General features: G+C 53.2%; 1 protein-coding gene across 2 annotated transcripts in view; it reads right to left on the bottom strand.

Moving 5' to 3' along the window:
• The window catches only part of AFAP1L2 (actin filament associated protein 1 like 2), a 96,002-nt gene that overhangs the window by 74,428 nt on the left and 3,382 nt on the right, over window positions 1-18,192 (bottom strand). Inside the window, exon 1 of one of the 2 annotated variants that reach the window (XM_036265103.1) lies at window positions 16,011-16,047. The exons of the other annotated variant lie outside the window; for it this stretch is intronic. The gene's annotated coding sequence lies outside the window, so the exon portion shown is untranslated. Of the gene's footprint in view, window positions 1-16,010; window positions 16,048-18,192 lie in introns of those variants that run through there. 2 annotated transcript variants of the gene reach the window in all.

The following is an 18,192-nucleotide window of genomic DNA, read 5'->3' as shown; positions in this document are numbered from 1 at the left end:
AAATGGTTTTTATAGTCATGAAAAGGTATTTAACTTCACTTACAATAAGAGCGATACCATAAAGAGATACCTTTGCCACTTCTGATAGGCACACATGAAAAATGTAATCATGTATTGTTGGTGAGAATGTAGGGAAACATATTCTTGACGTTTTGCTGACAACGGTAAAATGGACACAAGTTCCCAGAAGGGCATTTCAATGCTATCTAATCAAATTTTAAGTGCACATATCCTTTACCCCAGCAATTCCACTCCTGAGATTTTATCAGGATATCCCTCATGTTTCTGAAATGACCTACGTGCAAGGAAATTCATGGTGGCAATTGTTTGTTAGAGCAAAGGACAGGGAAAAACGTCAATGCCATTTAAATTATATAAATTATGCCATCTCCACATAAAGGAAATACTGAGCACCATCGCAAAGAATGCAGATCAGTAAAGAACATTAACTTAAATAACAAGGTTACCAGTGAATAGGCTCCCTTTGAAGCGGAGAGGGGAGATGATCCATACATGGCTGCTGATTGATGGATGTTTTTTAACATTTTTTTCTTTATTGATTTTAGAGAGAGAGGAAAGGAGGAGGAGAGAGAGAGAAACATCGATGAGAGAGAACATCGACTGGCCGCCTCCTGCATGCCCCGCAACTGGGGATTTAGCCCACAACCTGGGCATGTGCCCTGACCGGCAATCGAACAAGCAACCTGTTGGTGCCTGGGTCGATGCTCAACCACTGAGTCACACTGGCGGGGCAATGGATTATTATTTTTTTTTTTGAAGGCTACATAATAAACTAGGGCAAGGGAAGGAAAGGAAACAGAGGATCTGAGAGGGGCTTACTTTTTGCTATACCCTTCTGGTTTTTAAAAATTTATACCATGGGGGTTGGAAAGGAGGAAAGGAACCAGAGGGGAAGGGGCAGGAGGGGAGAGAAAGGATGAAGGGAAGAAGAGGAAGGGAGGGAGGAAAAGAGAGAAGGAAGAAGCGAGGGCAGGAGAGAAAAGGGAGGAAAAGGAGTCAGGATCATTGCTGAAGAAGGGGAAATATTTGGACGAATATATCCTTGACAGATATTATCACGGAGGGTGGAACTCTAAGGTTTTTGACATTCCACATTATACATGTTTACTGCACATGCATATTTTATAATAAGCATGTCTGACTTTGCCATAAAAAATAGATGTAAAATTACTACACTGAATTCTTTTCAATGTGAAATAGCAGTCTGAAATGTGTAGCTGTTGTTTATGCTATTTTACATTATTTACAATAACTCCATTGGGGGAAAGGGAGAACAAAAACAAGGAAAAAGAAACACTGAATTTGCCACGTTGGGCCCTATCAAATTGGAAATCTGACCTTTGATCTTTGTCCTGGGAAGTCAGAGGAGACCCAACCAGAGAGGAAGGATGTAAGCAGAACTTGCTGGAAGCAGGGCTTGGCCGCGTAGCCTGGGCCGAGGGCACTGGGACACTTAATCCCAGCTGCAGCCTTGCCCTGAGGACAGAAGCCCTCAGTGGCTCTATGTAACGCCCCAGCTCATCTTACCTTCCGTCCATCGCCCCCTGCCACCTGGTTACAGGAAGAACAAAGCTGACACATTCAGGCCAGGAGGCCGGGGCCAAGTTCAGATCCTAGGTCTAGCCCTTCATCCCTTAGCCCCAGCACCCTCATCCATTCAGCAACAGTGGATGTGGCAACATGCTCTGAACGGGAGGACCAGACCCTCTAAGACCCAGTAATCACATAATGACTGCAAAGGGTTTTGCAAACGTATCAAGAGGAAGGGCCACCATCCCGTAAGTCCACTTCTAGAAGACGGTACTGAGAGGGGAGCCATTCGCTCTGGTTATTCAGGGCATTTCTCAGCAGCTCATCGTTGTCCCCGCTTCTTGCTACCTTCGGCCCGTCTCTGCGGCTGTCTGGGGCCTTCCTTGCCGAATCAATGGCATCTTGTCTGTGGTCTTGACTCAGCTCCAAGTGATGAACCAACTTCACTGGGAGCGTCTGCTGAGAGCTCTCTGAGAAGAGCCATTGTTCCCCCCACACTTGTCCAAAGCCTTCATTTAGGGACGGCTGTGAGCGTGGACGGGCGACATTCATCACTGGGAACATTTGCCAACATGAGAGACAGCTGTTGGGCTCCAATGGCGTGTGGCTGAATGTTGCCTGCAGTGAGATTTATTTTCCAAGCGAGAACATCCTCACTTACTATTCCAAACTGTAAGAGATGGGGGAAATGCTCACCTTCCCCCTGCCAAGCCAGAGTCCTTGACCACCTCACTAACCACCCAGCACACAGGCCTCTCGCACGCTGGTGAAGCACCTATCTCTAGGCCCACTGCGAGAGGGGCCCAGGCCGTGCCAACCACGCCCATATAGCCAGAACCATCCAGGCCTTGCCTTCGGCCCGTCACAGGCACCCAGTGGTGCCAGGTCCACACTCAGCCGGAACTCTGGAAGGCTCGAGGTCTGCTAGCAAATGCCCACCTGGGTATCAAACACTCTGCTGTAGCCCTGGCCAGTTTGGCTCAGCGGTTGGAGCGTCGGCCTGCAGACCAGAGAGACCCAGGTTCGGTTCCCGCTAGGGGCACGTACCAAAAAAATAAATAAAAACAACAACAACAAACAAACACTCTGCTATACATTTTACAGACCACAAAGCTAGCCAGGGGGACAACACAGGGTACAAGGAACGGAGACCAGATACAGGTGTGCTCACCGGGTTCACGTGAAGCACGAGCAGCTAGGGCCTGACGTGATCAACGAAAGCTGACTTCCTGGGGGAGGGGCCAGTGCATGAAGGTGGGTGACCGGAAAGGGGGAAGGGGGGGGAGCATGTTGCCTGTCATAAGCAACAGAAGCGAAGGCCTGGCTGGGCACAAAACAGGGACTGGGACACCTGGAACCCAGGCACACACAGAAGCCTCCTTGCAGAAAAGGTTATTTCTACAGGCCAAGGCTCTGCTCAGACAGCCACGCCTCAGCTGTTAGCGATGTTGGGGAATCCTCTTCCCATCCCAAAGGGATTCTCCAAGATGGTAGGTCTATAGCCAGTGGACTCCACATCCCTCTTAACATCTGATTCAAATGCGGCTGCAGGTCCAGTATGAAGCCATTTGAGGATGGAGCTCAGGTCTAGTGCAATCAGGCTAGACCAGGCAGAGAATGAGTCCAGAGCCTCTGCAGCTGGTTCTGAATCCTACTGGATTGGCCGAGCTGTTGCTTGGGCTGCCTCTGGCCTCGATGTTCTCCATTCACAGAATAAGGGTAATAACATTTATGGCTGATTTCGGCCTCCCCGACCCCACGCCTAGTCCTGCTTCTGCTGGCCTGGGATAAAATGAGTGTCTGTTAGGAAAGCTTTGTGAAGCCTTTCACTACAATTCTGAGCTGAGACAAGCTCAGGGGAACAAGTCCCTGCATTCCAGGGGACTTCTCCTGGGGAACAATGCCAAGAATGTCACTGAGCCCTGGCCGGTTTGGCTCAGCAGTTAGAGCATCGGCCCGTGGACCACAGATGCCGGGGTTCAGTTCCCGCTAAGGGCACGTGCTTTGGTTGCAGTTTGTCCCCGTCCCCGGTTGGGGTCGTGTGGGTGGCGGCCAATTGATGTCTCTCTCACATCGATGTTTCTTTCTCTCTCTCTTCCTCCCTCTTTCCCTCTTGCTCTCTTTGAAGATAAATGCAAAAATGTCGAGTGAGGATAAAAAAAAAAAGAATGTCACTGAAAGATTCTAAGATGCTTTTCCTGTCAGAACCTCCCTAGTAGAGTACTCTGCTACCCCAGGGAGGCTACAGGGACCTGGTGGAGGCTGGGAGAAGGTACTTTCGGTTCTCACCACCACCTCTCTGGAGTCTCTAAGGATTAAATGAGATGGTGAAAATAAAACACCCAGGGGAATGCTGCTGCCACTGAGCATGTAAACACAGGCTCAGATGTGGGCATTAAGGCTCGGACTCAGCTGGGAGCCTGACACCCTGCCTTCTGACACAAACAACTGCCTGGGTACTGGCTGTGTGACAATGAAGTTTAGAGGCTCTAGCCCTCAGTGACCCCACGGAGAAAACAGCCATCGCAAGACTTACGACACATCTCACCAGAATATTTGTGACGGTAAACGATGGAACATATGTTGAAATAAAATTAAAAGGTACTAGTTCCAGTTATTCTTTTGAATCATCGCTCTTGATTCTCGATGTTCTGCTTAATGTCAAGGCGGCGGCGGCAGCTGGAGAGCAGGGAAGATGAAGAAGGTCAGGTCAGGTCAGGCTGACGGGGCGGGGGGGGGCTCTCACAAACAGAGGTAGTGCAGGAAGTCAGCAAAGGCAAGGAGAGCGTGTCCCGAGCAGCCCAGCCCTGGCCAGGCAGCAGCTGCCAGGAGGCCGGGGGTGCGATGGGCCCAGAGGGACCCACAGCCAGGCCAGGGTGCAGCCTGGAACGCCTGAGCAAAGCGTCCCCAGCAGCAGCACGTCCCCCACGCGGACGTCCTCCTGGGGCTGCACCTGGTATCCAGCCCGCAGGGGGCCCAGTTCTATGGGTGCCAAGGGATTATCCTCTGCATGTTGCAGAAGGCACCCCGGCCCGGACTGAATGAACTTCACCAACCCGACCAGATCTCTTACTCAGCCTTAACTTCACAGTCGGCCGTGGCCTGGCCTCTAATTGCTCATCTCATCAGTCAGTCTCAAACACAATTCCACCCAACCCTGGGCTCCCATGGCCAGCAGAACCCCGTTCCGGCTATGAATACCCTGGGGTTGAGAATTGGTCAGGAACAAATCAGCACTGACTGTGACAACCCTGTGGACTTCCCTTCACCTGGAACTGGCAATTCCCAACACAACACCAAAATGATCTTTTTTTAAAAAATATACTTTTTTATTGATTCTTTAGAGAGAGACAGAAACATCGATGTGAGAGAGAAATATCGATAGGCTGCCTCCTGCACGCCCCCCACCGGGGATCGAGCCCACAACCCAGGCATGTGCCCTGACTGGGAATCGAACCTCGACCTCTCAGTCCACGGGATGACGCTCAATCCACTGAGCCACACCGGCCAGGCAATCATCTTTTATTATCTGTTCATTTCTAGTTTTCGAAACACTTATGCATAGTTTTTCAATGATCTTCCCGACAAGCCAGTGACATGAGTAGAGGGTATTATTACAGATAGAAAACTGGGGCTGGGGACAGAGGACCAATGCGGAACGATGTGCTCCTACTAATGGCTCCTTCATGAATCTGCTTCCCCTCCCGCCAGCCTTCACGGCAACGTGGCTGCCATCGGAGGCTTCAGGCATCACAAACAAACGTGGCAGATCCATGGCAAACTCAGCCCAACCACCCGCCACCAATAACTAGCATCCAGGGGTCTACCCATGTGCTGCTCCCACTGAAAAGCTCTTGGATATGAGATGTCACTCAGTCCTTACATGCCTCCAAGGAAAAGTGTAATTGGCCCCTTTCAAGATGAAAAAACTGAGGCTCAGAAAGGGTAACTGCCTAAGGTCAAAAGTGTCCAAGCTGGATAGGAACCAGGTCTGCATAAACCCTACAACTTCCAGCCATTATTATATTCTTTACAAGCGACCATTGTGGGGAGACACAGCCGTCAATGCCTCTTAAAGTAACAAGCACTTCATAGACTCTGGGGGGCTCAGAGATCAAATAGCTAGCTGCCTTCCTTCCCTGGCAAGAAGAACACAGGACCATCATTCAGGGATCTCAGGCAACTGTCCCACACCTGCCACAGCGCTGTCAGCCCGTGGGCTCATTCCACACCCGATCTCACCCTCCGAACCCCCTTCTGTAAAGTGTGGGAAACTTCAGTAGGCCTGTAGTACCTCAACCTCTTCCGAAAAGTATGAAGAAGAATATTCCTTTAGGATGTGCTAGGATTTTCCCTGTAGGAAAAAGAGGGAAATGCAAAGCAGTCCATCTGGTGATAACCTGCCCATCTGTAGGAGCGGCAGCCACTTGCTGGACAGCTGGGCAGCTGGATTTCACTGCCTGGAAAGAGCCGACTTAGATCCAAGCTCCCTGCAGGGCCGCTCTCCCACCGCCCCCCTGGCCGCCCTCCTGGGCGAACTCAGCTCTGTGCCCCGCCCCCGCCCCACACCCACACCATTCTAGCTCATGGTGGCCTCAGAACCTCCACACGTCTGCTCCCTCCGCACAAGAGGCTCCTCCTCTTCATTTCGGCCTCAGTGCAAATGTCACCTCCTCAGAGAGACTCTCCATGACCACCCTGGCTCATGTTGGGAACTCGGCCACCACCCCACCCCCGACTCTCACAACATCCTGTCTTCCTTTCTCATGTTACTCACTCTGAGATGATCCTGTCTCAGGGCTGTGTGTGTTCCCATCTGCTCTCCTGCTCTAGAACATGCGCTCCGTTAGGACACGTGCCAGCTTCACCTCGGCACCTGGACAACGCCTGGCACTCAGGGAAGCTGGAAGGTGGCCTACTGCGTTCTACCTGGCAATTCGCCCCTGCAAAGGGCTTGTTTAAGGACATCAGCAAGGTCATTACAAACGTGCAAATCCCTTGAACTGGAAAGCACCCCGGGGCTGACACTTGAACCTAAGAAAACCAAAATGAAGATCTTTCTTGTTCCATCACTGAGACACCAACATTCCAGGGGACTAGGAACAGGGATTGCAGGTGCAGAGATGGGAGCAGAAGTAACGTTGTCAGGAAATGCACAGTTCGGATGAAGAACATCTAGAAGAAAGATAAACAACTCCCGGTGCGTTAGAAAGAAACAACGGGATGAGGGCAACCAGCAGAGCCAACTTCAGGTGTTTTCCATTTTCTGAAAACCTTGAGCTTTAGTTCTTGGTTTGACCCAGCTGGATTTGCTGATCCTCGCTGAGCTGCACCCCAAGGAGTCGGGTCCTGGCTCCTGGCCCCTGGCCCAGGCAGCCTCGCAGAGCGTACTACTGGGGAGAGCACACAAGCAGGTGGTCACCTCCCTGACCCAAATGGCTCTTTCCGAGGCACACCTTTGAATCTCAGAAAGACTTAAAAAAAAAAGACAAAGGAAAAAAAAACACTATTATTTAAAATAGAAATAGAGATGGGACCAAAAAATGGTAGGGATCCACTCCATCCAGCTCAAAACCGGGGGGGGGGGGCAGGGAGAGGCGGGTTATCTCGTCTGGATGCACCAATTCTGAGTGAATGTTCCCATCTGCCGGGTGAAGACAGGCAAAACTGAACTTGTCACAGAGTCTAGCAACTTTGTGTCCAATCAATCAGGTGCTGAGAAAATTCAACTCTGACGCCTTCTACTCTGTCCGATCAACCTGTGGATGTCAGCTCTTGGCCATGACCTGTACTTGGCAACATGGATCCAAAGATGACTCCAGGTACTCAAAGGGGGGTGGGGGGTGCTGAAAAAATACACAACTATTAAAGCCAGCTGGCCCTTCCCAGGCTTCGCCGACGCTGGGTTCTGAGCATCCCTCTCCCCTGGCAGGCTGCTAATCACCACTACAGCTCTGACCAAACAGGAGCTTTGGAGTCAAATGTCAAGGTTTCTGTCATCACAACCTCGTGGGCAGAGTCTTGGACAGCCAGCAATTAATAAAAAGGAAAATGGCCTCCCCATATCCTCCCCCCACAGTGGGGGGCCTGGAGGAAGGTCCCCCCACCCCATCTTGCCAGGCACTCTGCGGGAGCTTCCCGTGTTGTGCCGCTATGTGCACTTCGGCTGCAAGCCCGATGCAGGCAGAAAGGGCAGGCTGGAAACAAACTTCCAAATTCCCCTTCATCTCCGGAGCCCATCCCCGCCCCCAACACCGATGAGCTTTCTCATACGTACCTTTTCTTTTGTAAGCGTTTCCGTTTAATGTGTACTGCCCGATGAATTTTTAATGGCTGTACATGCTGTTGTCAAATGTCCTATTCTGTTTCTTGCCTTCCATGCAGCACGGTTTTAAAGAGCCAGCTAAGTTACGGGGCAACATCTAGTCCATTGCTGCTTACTGTTGCTCCAGAAGGTGTACTCGCCCACCTGGTCACTCCCCACCCGCCCCCGTGACATCAGCCAGCCTCCCCACCTCCACCACTGCGGACAGTGCTGCAAGGGATAAGCCCAAACCCACCCCACGCGGGCCCAGGCAGCCGCCTCTGCGTGTTGAGAACACATGGCCTCCTGAGCCTCTGGCTTCTCCCAGCCGGCTGGCTGGTGGATTGGTTGGCTTGTCTCTGACTAACGGAGCCCTGTGTTTCTTCAGGAGCTCAGCTTCAGGAGGCCCCCACCCTGTCAACTCCCACTCATACAGATCCTTCGTTCACCTTCTTTCCATTGCGAGGTCCGCCTCTTTCCGCTTGGCCTACAGGACTCCTTCGTACCTTCCCAGTGTCAATCCCTGGAAGGTTTCAGACACCGTAAATCTTTCTCTCCTTTTGGACAGCTGCCTAGTACCTTTGTCAGGGGGGTCCACTAGTGAACAGAAGCCCTTAACTTGGCTGTAATCAAACCGGGAAAACCTGAGGGTTGCAACCATTTCTCAATCACGCAATGCCACAGGTGACCACGTGCTGTGGATGCGAAGCAGAGTAATGGCTTCTGACTCTTAAAGAGCTTACAGCCCCCAGGGAACACAGAGTTTCCATCGGTTATAACATGGACACAACGGCCATGACCATGGAGGGCTGTACAAGGCACAGTGAAGGGTCAAAGGCATCAGGGGGCCAAGGTGTCAAGGCTGAGTGAGCCCTGAGGAGAGAACACTGCAGGCCAATAGACAGTACCAGTTGCAAGAGCCCAGTTTGGAAACCACGAGAAATCCAGTACGGCTGGGACACAGATCCAAGTGAGGAATGGCCAGAGACTGGACAGACAGGAACGGGCCATGTACGGAAGGAGCTCGGAGTTTCTCCATGCAAGGGGCAGCATGCTTCCTTGCTCTCCTGGCCACTGGTGAGCTGCCCGACACCACCGACATTCAAGGAAGAGGGCCTCATTCAGAGGCCCTAAGAAATCTTAGCGACAGTAGCAATGGACTGAAGTCTTAGAGAAACCCACAGACAGCATATTCTAGAAAGAAGAGAGTTCACAGGCATCCGAGTTAAGCTACCAAGGTGGACGAGACGGAGCCGCGGGACAGGTCCGCACTGCCCGGGAGGAAATGAAGACGTCCCTCCCGGCCTCAGCCGGACTCTGCTCCCGCCGCTGCTCTCCCTCTGAGGCTAGTCCTCGGCACAGAACTTCCCAGCGCCAGGAATGCTTGGCTGGAGGACTCTGCTCCTGCCGCTGCTCTCCCTCTGAGGCTAGTCCTCGGCCACAGAACTTCCCAACGCCAGGAATGCTTGGCTGGAAACACCCGATCGAGTCACGGGTGACGCAGACCCCACCAGGATCTCTGCCAGCCAGCTGTTTCCTCCTGAATCGAACCCATGTTCGCACTCAATAATGGGCATTTTCTTAAAGGAAAAAAAAAAAGCCATTTGAGGAAAATGTCTTGCTCCAAGCTATGTGGTTGCCTTTATATTTTCCTGCCAGAGACGAAATCTAGACGCACAGACACAAGGCAGCAAGTAGGAAGGCGTGAGGGGGAGGGGCTGTGCAAGGTGCCGTGAGGACTGAGACTCCAGGGTGTCAAGGTGTCACCAAGGTGTCCCGGCGGAGAGCCGTGACCAGTAAGCTGGGACCTGGAAGTCACTGCACCAGCAATCAGCATACCTAGGCACCTTCGCTCCTCCAAGCTGCCTCCGCCTCCCCAGAGCAGGAAAACAAATCTTGTCGTAGGACAGCAATTTTATCTTTTGAGGGCACTAGGTAAACAGCTTTAGGAAATTTTAAGAAAAAGAGCTGACACCTCCTCTCCTCCAAAACACATGCGTGCGCGCGCACACACACTTCCCAGTCATGCCCAACATCTATGAAGTGAATGCATTTATATATTAGCTTCTTCCTCCTTCATCATGGCCCCACCAGCTAGGTATGTTTAGGGCTGCAAGGATACATGAAGGGGAGGAAGCCAGACCTCCCAAAGATCTGTGCCTCCCCCCCCCCCCCCGCCCCGGTATTCCTCCAAACCACTGAAGGCATTTTCCAACACAATCCCTTGAGACCACTTCTGGTAAAGGACTCCTAACTCCACTGCTAGGGAGAGAGAGGTCACTGCCACCCCCACACTCCAGAGCCTCCTGCTTTGGACCAGAGGCTCCGGCCTGCTGGCCGCGCCCAAGGCAGGAGTCCAGCTTACTCAGAAGTGAGGCTGCCGTGGACCCGAGCCCACCCCAGAGGGCCCCACACTCTCTCTCTTGCAGGCAGAATGCAGGCCGCTGGGCTGCTCTCGGGGATGGGCTTCAATATCTCGGTGCCCTCCTGCATACTTGGGAGCCCTGGGGCCCACCTCGGGGGTCAGAGAAGCAACTGTCCCCCCCATGCTGAGATTCACTGATGAATTAGCGCCTCCCCGGTCTCCTTCGGCCCTGAGTGGAGCCCCGGGGGGTGAGAGCCAGGACGGAGTCACGCTTCAGAAGGGTGTGATCTCAAAAGCACCCGCCTACCTCCCCCATCTGAGAACAAAACGGCCTTTCCCACTCTCTCGGGGAACAGTGCAGGGCGAGCCGGGCGTGACACCTGGATCCCATAACTCTTGGAGGAGATCTGCTCACAGCCTGAACTGTTTACAGTGACACGCACCAAACCCACATCAGATGGGCGGGGGCTGGACGCCTGCCCACTGGGAGGCCAGGAGGTCAATGGGAAAAAATTACTTTAGTCGGTGTTGAGCCTTCATGTTTGGAACTTGTGTCCAAACTGGGGCGCGTTCTCATGCTCCCCCCGTGGGGATGCCGGGCCTCCTCTGAGGCTCACTTCCAGGAGCTGGGGCGGCCAGAGGAGCCCGCGCGGGGCCCAGCCTCCACCCTCGGAGGCTCCAGGGCACAGGGCTGTGTGAGGGCTGGGAGGAGAGCTCTTTCCTGGGAGTCCTAGTCCCCGGGACACCAACCTGCTCCAGGCCAGCTGGGAGGGCTGGCAAGGTCCCAGGTGAGCCAATGGCTCGGCCACAGAGGCTGGGGAAGGTGACCGTCCATGCAGCTGGCCGTGCGCTGCGACACTGTTGCAGGCCTGACAAAGTGGCAGGGCCCACGGCAAACAGTTTCACTCAGGAGGGAACGTGGGCATCCCCTCTGGCTGAGAGAGAGCCCCATGTTCCCCACCCTGACTCCTGGACGAGCCTGGGCGCCAGCCACAGCTTCTAGAAAGGAGCGCCTGGGGCCACCAGGGACCTGGGGTCAAGGGGAGGCTTTCTCTTTCTGGCCTCAAGTTCTCAGGGGGAAGCCCTTTTCTAGATTCAAGACCCAGGAGACCTGACCGGATTGGCAGGAGAAAACAGAGAAAGTGGGAGAAAGTCAAGAGGGGAGAAAGAGTGAATGAAAGACAGCCGGCGGGGGTCGGGGGGGGGGGCTCTCACACTGGGTGATGGTTTTGTCATCAATCTGACCTGCTTTGCCACAGGCTCACTTCCAGGGCATCTGGGACGTTACTGACTTGAACCAGACCCGGGTTTCCACGGTCTCCCAGTGAGACGTGAGCCCAGCTCAAGTGCCTGCAGGTCTCTCCGGAGACAGATCCCCAAGGGCCCCAGACACCTGCAGCTGTCACAGAGCAACCGTGTGTGGCCACGCAGACCACCGCCCTCGAGTATCTTATGCACCGTGGGCCTCAGCCTCAGCAGCACTGACCGTAGGGACCCCATCTCTAAGACACGCAAAAAGACACGTGATCCAACTCCGCCTCGCCTGCCACGGAGCAGCCGCTCCGCATGACACACTGGAGCCGCAGGCCTGAGGTCGGCACGTGCTGCTTCTGCCCAAGATCTGCCGCGTCACGATCCATTTCCTCCCATCCGCGCAGGACACTGCCACGCAGAAGCCACAGGGGACCTCTGTGAACTGTGGCACTGAATGGCCGTGCCCCTCTTCACTTTTTTTTTAAAGATTTTTTTTCTTTACTGATTTTAGAGAGAGAGGAAAGGAGAGGGAAAGAGATAGAAACATTGACGAGAGAGAACATCGATTAGCCGCCTCCTGCATGCCCCCCACTGGGGATCAGGCCTACAACCTGGGCATGTGCCCTGACCGGGAATCAAATCAGCGACCTCTTGGTGCATGGGTCAACACTCAACCACTGAGCCACACCGGCCAGGCTCCCCCTCTTTATTCCTTTTTTTTTGTTATCCTCACCCAAGGACATTTTTCCATTTTTTGTTCAGATAGAGTGGGAGGGAGAGAGAGGAAGAGAGAGAAAGAGAGAAACATCCACGTGAAAGGGACACATCGAGTGGCTGCCACCCGCACAACCAACCAGGGCCGGGGACAAACTGCAACCGAGGTACGTGCCCTTAGCGGGAACCGAACCCGGGTCTCTCGGGACCGCAGGCCGATGCTCTCACTGCTGAGCCAAAGTGGCCAGGGTCCTCTTCACTTATTTAAAGAATGTGCTAGACGGGGATTCCACAAACGGCTGGACACCGCAAAGGGCAGCAGGGTGGTGACCATCTCAAGCTCGTGAAGAGTCTGGGACTGTAACTGAGAATATCTGTTCCTACGAAGACCCGTCACTATGGGGACGGAGATGAGCTACCACCAGCAAACTGGCCCCGTTAGGCCCCGGCCCCGACCAGGGGTACCGAGCACCCAGGCCACGTTCCTTCCAAAAGGACCATATTTGAATTTCAGTAAATCAGCTCAATATGTTCTAGGACTGTGGGTATTCAATAAAAGAAGTCAGTGAAACCTCCAAACAATAAGCTCATTCAACACAATCTTTTTTTCTCCCCCCATCTGGGGACTTGAATCTACTGAACATGAATAAATCCTGTTGTATAAAAACTGGGAGAGAAGAAAACGGGGGTGGAGGATGGGAGGAAATGGCAGGACTCCCTCTTGTTGGTCTAACAGGAAGACTAAGACAGTCCCCAGACCCAAAAGGATGCCAGCGTGCCAGGGGGCCCCGAGGAGATGGCGGCAACAGTTTGCCACCCAGGTAAAAACGCATCTGGAACTCCCCACCCCTGCGCTCCCAGGGTCTCTCTGCAGACGTCCGGTCCCTGCTTCCCACTAGAAGTGGGCCCTCGGCCTGCCCCAAACCTGCCCTTCCTAGGTGGGCCACCCCCAGGCCGAGCCCGGCTGTGCGCCAGGGAAGCTTCCCTTCAAATAGGCACAAAAAAGATTTCTTGCCTCCCCTCCCACCCCGGTGTTCTCCCCACAAAGTTGAGGCCATTAGAACTAAGGGCTGCACCAGCTACCATTCGCCAAATCTTCCTGAATAGCCCAAGAAGAGGTGGCAGAGACCGGCCCCTGTGAGTGACTAGTGGCTAGGACTCATTTGCAATTAAGAAGAGCTGCACATGTGGAATTCTGTGGAATTCCGGGCAGGAGGAGATCTGGGCCCATACGATCTTCGTGGACGGAAGTTCGACAGCCTGTAACGCGCTGTACGTAAGGGAGACGGGCAGACAAACCTGGCACTCTGCGTCACGGAGCCAAAACAGTGCACCCGAAATGCCAATTCCACACGGGCTTTGATTTTTCCAAAAGAAGCCACCAAGAGCTTCAGATTCCACTAGGGACCCCCAGCGTGCTGCCCCTTCGTTCTCCTGGGATTCCACACCCCACCTCCCAGTGGGCACAGCCAGGGCCGGTGACTCTGCCCTCATCTCAAGAGGCTTCCCCCTGCCTGGAACCGGAGGGCCTATCCCTTCCACCACGCGCTGCAAGGTGCATTATTTTGCTAAATCACAGGTTCTCCCCTCTCGACAGCCTTTCTAGCTAGCCAGTGTAGACAAGCAGGCTGCCAAATTCAAAAAGTCTGCCAGGAGAAAGTACAGTGCTGACCCGGGTTCTCAGTTTCAGTTCAATAACTTTATTGGTGGGAAGAAAGAAAAAAAAGGCAGCTTTGCAGAAAGGCTGCCAACGTCAATACATTCGATCCATGTGTGTGCAGAAACAGTCCCCAGGCTGGAACCGAAGGCTTCCACGCGCCAGGACCCTCCTGGCTCACGGCCGCCTGGGCTAAAGAGAACTGTGGTTGGCTCTAGGTAGACAGAGCTCGACCACCGTGCCCTCTGCCTGAGGGAGCGTCTCTGGCATTTAGGATGCCATCAAGCAGTCAGTATTTTTGTCTTGTACCACAATTCCTCACCCTCTTCCGCTGCACCCCTAGCTCGCTGCAGACACGGCCACGCCAACTGAGGTTCCCTTTACAACCTGTGATGAGCACCGTATGCTTGACGGAGTCTTCACCTTCCTCCGCAGCATCACCAGCTACCCTCGGGTGTGCTTTAAAACCAGCTTTCTGGAGGCACAATTAACACACAGGGAAGGGAGGAAAAGCCCCGATAACTTCACAGTTCTGAGTTTTCATCAGTACCCAGGGCTCTGTGACCACTACCACCAAAAAGATTCAAAGAACAAAGATTCCTATCATTCCACAAATTTCCCTTGTGCCCCTCTGTGGGCAACTCCTTCCTCCAACCTCAGCAACGACGGACCTGTTTTCTTCCCCTACAGTTAGGCTTTTCCAAAACACAGTCCCATAGATGGAATTGTGCAGTGTGTAGACTTTTGGGTCTGGCTGTTTTCACTTAACGTGCTGGTGTGTGTCACTCGTGGTTAGTGACCAACTGCGAGTCTCTAAGTCTTGGACTTTTGTTTTCTTGTCGAAGACACTAAATGATTGGTTCCGGTTCATCTCTGCGATGGAGAAACCAAATTCTTGATCTAGGCCTCTCAATAAAACGGAAGCCTGGGAATATGGTGGCCAACTATCCCTGTCTGTCCGGGACGAGGCGGTTCCTGGCATGCTGGACAGTCAGTGGGCAAACCAGGATGATCGGCCACCCTCCTTGGAAAAGCCACCTCCAAGCTCACCTGGTGAGCAGCAGGTTGCTCTGCAGAGCCGATAGCTGACTCTCGGTTTAATCACCAGCTGAAGTCGGATTTGCAAGGTGCTGTGCCGAGCTGACCCCTGTTCAGAGCTCCCCACTCCACCAGGCCCCCTCTGCCGTCCCCGGGAGGGGCTCCAGGAAGTGTGACAGAACCAGCGGGTCTGTTTAGACAACAGCCGAGTTTCTGTGAGTGTGATGCCCTCCAACGCCTCCCTACCACTGATCGCCCGCAGAGACCCTGGGCTCAGCTGTTTGCACACCAGTCTGACACGACGCAGCCAGCTCCTACTCTTTCTCTATGTTCTTCCTCCTGCTCCCTCTCAGTGGAGTTTTTGGTTGGTTTATTTGGAGACTAACTAGGGAGAAGGTGAGAGCCAAATGATAGAAAATGAGTCAAGAGCTTGAAGTTCTTGTTAGAATGTCAGGGTCTGTCCCATATAAATTTCCTGCAACATGGGGGGCAGGGAGGTTGGGGGCGGGGAGGTTGGGCACGGCCAGGGTGTGGCTCCACCCATAAGAGTTAATGAACACCTCCCGCCCAGCTCCTTCCCAGCTGATATCCAGGGGAAGGGGAATAACACATGATGCTCTCTCTGAGAAGCTTGGTTGCATCCCCAACTCTGAGCTCCCTCTAGCTTCGAAAAGCACGTGATGGCCATAGCTGGTGCCCAAATTGACTGTGAGGTCCACCCCCCCAGGAAGGCGGAAACTGTTGGGGTCAGAACCATGCCACAAAGGTTTCAGAGCATCTGCCTCCCTGAATTAATTTAACATTGTCTTTTCTCAAAGTAGATACCGGTAGCTCTTACAAGGTATTCCACCGAGCAGCCAGTGAAGCAGGTTAGTGACCATTATCCTCATTTGTACAGATGAGGAAACAAAACCCAGAGAGATTAATTGACTTGCCCAAGGTCGCACAGTGAGTTAGTGGCAAAGGCTAGATTAGAACCCCGAGCCCCGGAGTGCCCAGGCCGACACCCGGCTCCATGGGATCCCACAGCCTTCCATCCAGAGCACGGGCACCCCAGGTCTGTGCCCTCGGGAGCCCTGGAGGCCGGGTGAGCTGCTGCGGAGGGGCACAGGCAGGCTCATACTCACAAGCAGAAACCTGCAGGATCCTTCTCTGTACCACCAGACAGCAACACCCCTGTGCTGGAACAGACAGAAATAGGCTCAAGTTGGGACAGCTTCGGGCAGCTGCTGCAAGCGTGCACCCCCCCTTCTGGAACGTGGCTTTGCGGCTGGCTTCATTTCCCCTCGCAACCCACTCTGCTCTCAAGGGCCAGAGCACGGCAGGCTCGGTAGCGCCACTGCCTGTACTTCCTTCATCCAGTCTCACATGTCCCAGGGGCTGTGGGGAAAGGCCACTCGGAAGAGACAGACAAGATCCCTGTGTGGAAGGAGCTCAGTCTAACAGGGGAAGCAGACATACTGCATAAGACCATGTGACAGTAATTCAACAAGTACTTGTTAAGTACCTACGATGGAGGGGCACTGATAAGGCTACACCTAAAACAGTGGGAGAACACAGGGGGGGCTTCCTGGAAGAGGAGGCATGCGGGCTCAGTCCTGAAGATGGAAGAGAGACGAATAAGTCGGAAATTGCTTTGAGCACCTCTTTCTAAATAAACCCTGCTGTTATTTGGAAGTCTGCCCTTGAGAAAGTCAATTTACAGGACAATTCTCTCCTGTTTCCAACTTTCTGAGTTCTGGTTTAATCTCCTTAGGCCTCAGTTGATCTGTCCCTCAATGGGAGTGTCTAGAGGGTGGCTCTTTGGAGACACGCTCATACAAATTCCTTGAGAAACAAATTCCTAACATGGTTGATGGCATTCTCGTTCCCACTAACTCTGTTGCTCTCTGCTCTCAACAGGAAATTGGTTTTATTTATAAGAATCACAATTCTAAACTGACCTTTGTTGGGCTACCCACACTCCCTCATTTCCCTGTCCTCCTCAAAGCAGCCTCCTCCCTCCACAGACTCTTCAGTGACCACAGAGCAGTCAGCTATGATGGGTGCTCAGGAAGTCAAACAGACAAACACTGGAGGCTGGTTTCTAGACGGGGAAACTGAGGCCTGGAGAGCTCAGCGGCTGGCCCAAGGGAACAGAATATGTGGGTCTCCTGGTTCCCAGGCCTGATTTTCTTCATTGCACTGTGACTGCTCCCCATCATGTCTCGGCCTGGGCTCCGGGCAGACGTGCCATCTCCCCTAACCTGGGGAGTGTCTCCCTTCTCTGAATGACAGAAATCTTCAGAGAAACATTTCCCATCATGAAAGGGACGAGGAAGAAAACTGGCACAGCTTCCTGAGCTTTGAAGCTCCCGGCCCCTCCTGGCCTTTAATTGTGCTGGGAACCAGCCCAGTTCCCAGAGCTCCTACTCCTTCAGAAGAGGGGCAGGGCCCAGAGAAGAACCCCCCACCCTGCCTGGTCCTTCAGCACCCCAGGTGACCTCTCCATATTTCTGTTTCAGATCAAGGGCTCCCACACAACGTTAGAAGGGCTCAAGGTCAAGTGCAATCATGAGCAGACCCTGAGCTTACGATTCTGAACCATTTCATTGAGATCGTTTTAAGCAGTGTTCCCACAGCCTCGGAACGCTGGAATAGCTTAGGGCGAGTACCATTCGCTTTCTGCAGGTATCGGAAGATTTGGCTGAAGCACACCACGTGGGTATGGGTGAGGGGGATCCACTTCTCACCCCACTTGCTTTTAGTTTTCCTGGTGAGGAAGGTGTGTGTGTAATTACTTATCTTTTTCCGATGCTTCTCAACTTTGGCTACACATTGAAATCACCTGGAGACCTTTGCAAACTAGAATGCCTGGGCCAAACCCTAAGACCAATTAACTCCGAACGTCCCCGGTGGGGCCTACACATCCCTGTTGTTTAAAGCACCCCGATGAGTCCCAGGTGTGGCTAAGGTTCAGCACCACTAGAACTTCAACAGAACAGAAGCCTGGTGCCCTGGCCGGTTTGGCTCAGCGGTTAGAGCGTCGACCCATGGACCAGAGAGTCCCGGGTTCGGTTCCCGCTGGGGGCACGTACCTCGGTTGCAGTTTGTCCCCAGTCTCGGTTGGGGTTGTGCAGGTGGCAACTACTCAATGTGTCTCTCTCACGTCAATGTTTCTCTCTCTCTCTCCCGCCCCCCGCGCCCCCCCTCCCTTCCCACTCTGTCTGAAGATAAATGCAAAAATGTCCTCGGGTGAGGATTTAAAAAAAAAGAAAAGAAAAGAAGCCTGGGCCCCTGGGCATGGGTATAGAACAAAACACACGATTC

The sequence above is a fragment of the Molossus molossus genome, unplaced genomic scaffold (genome assembly GCF_014108415.1).
Source record: "Molossus molossus isolate mMolMol1 unplaced genomic scaffold, mMolMol1.p scaffold_m16_p_17, whole genome shotgun sequence".
In the NCBI taxonomy this organism is placed as follows: Eukaryota; Metazoa; Chordata; class Mammalia; order Chiroptera; family Molossidae; genus Molossus; species Molossus molossus.
Note: the sequence above shows the minus strand (reverse complement) of the source record. Positions and strands in the feature narration are given on the sequence as shown.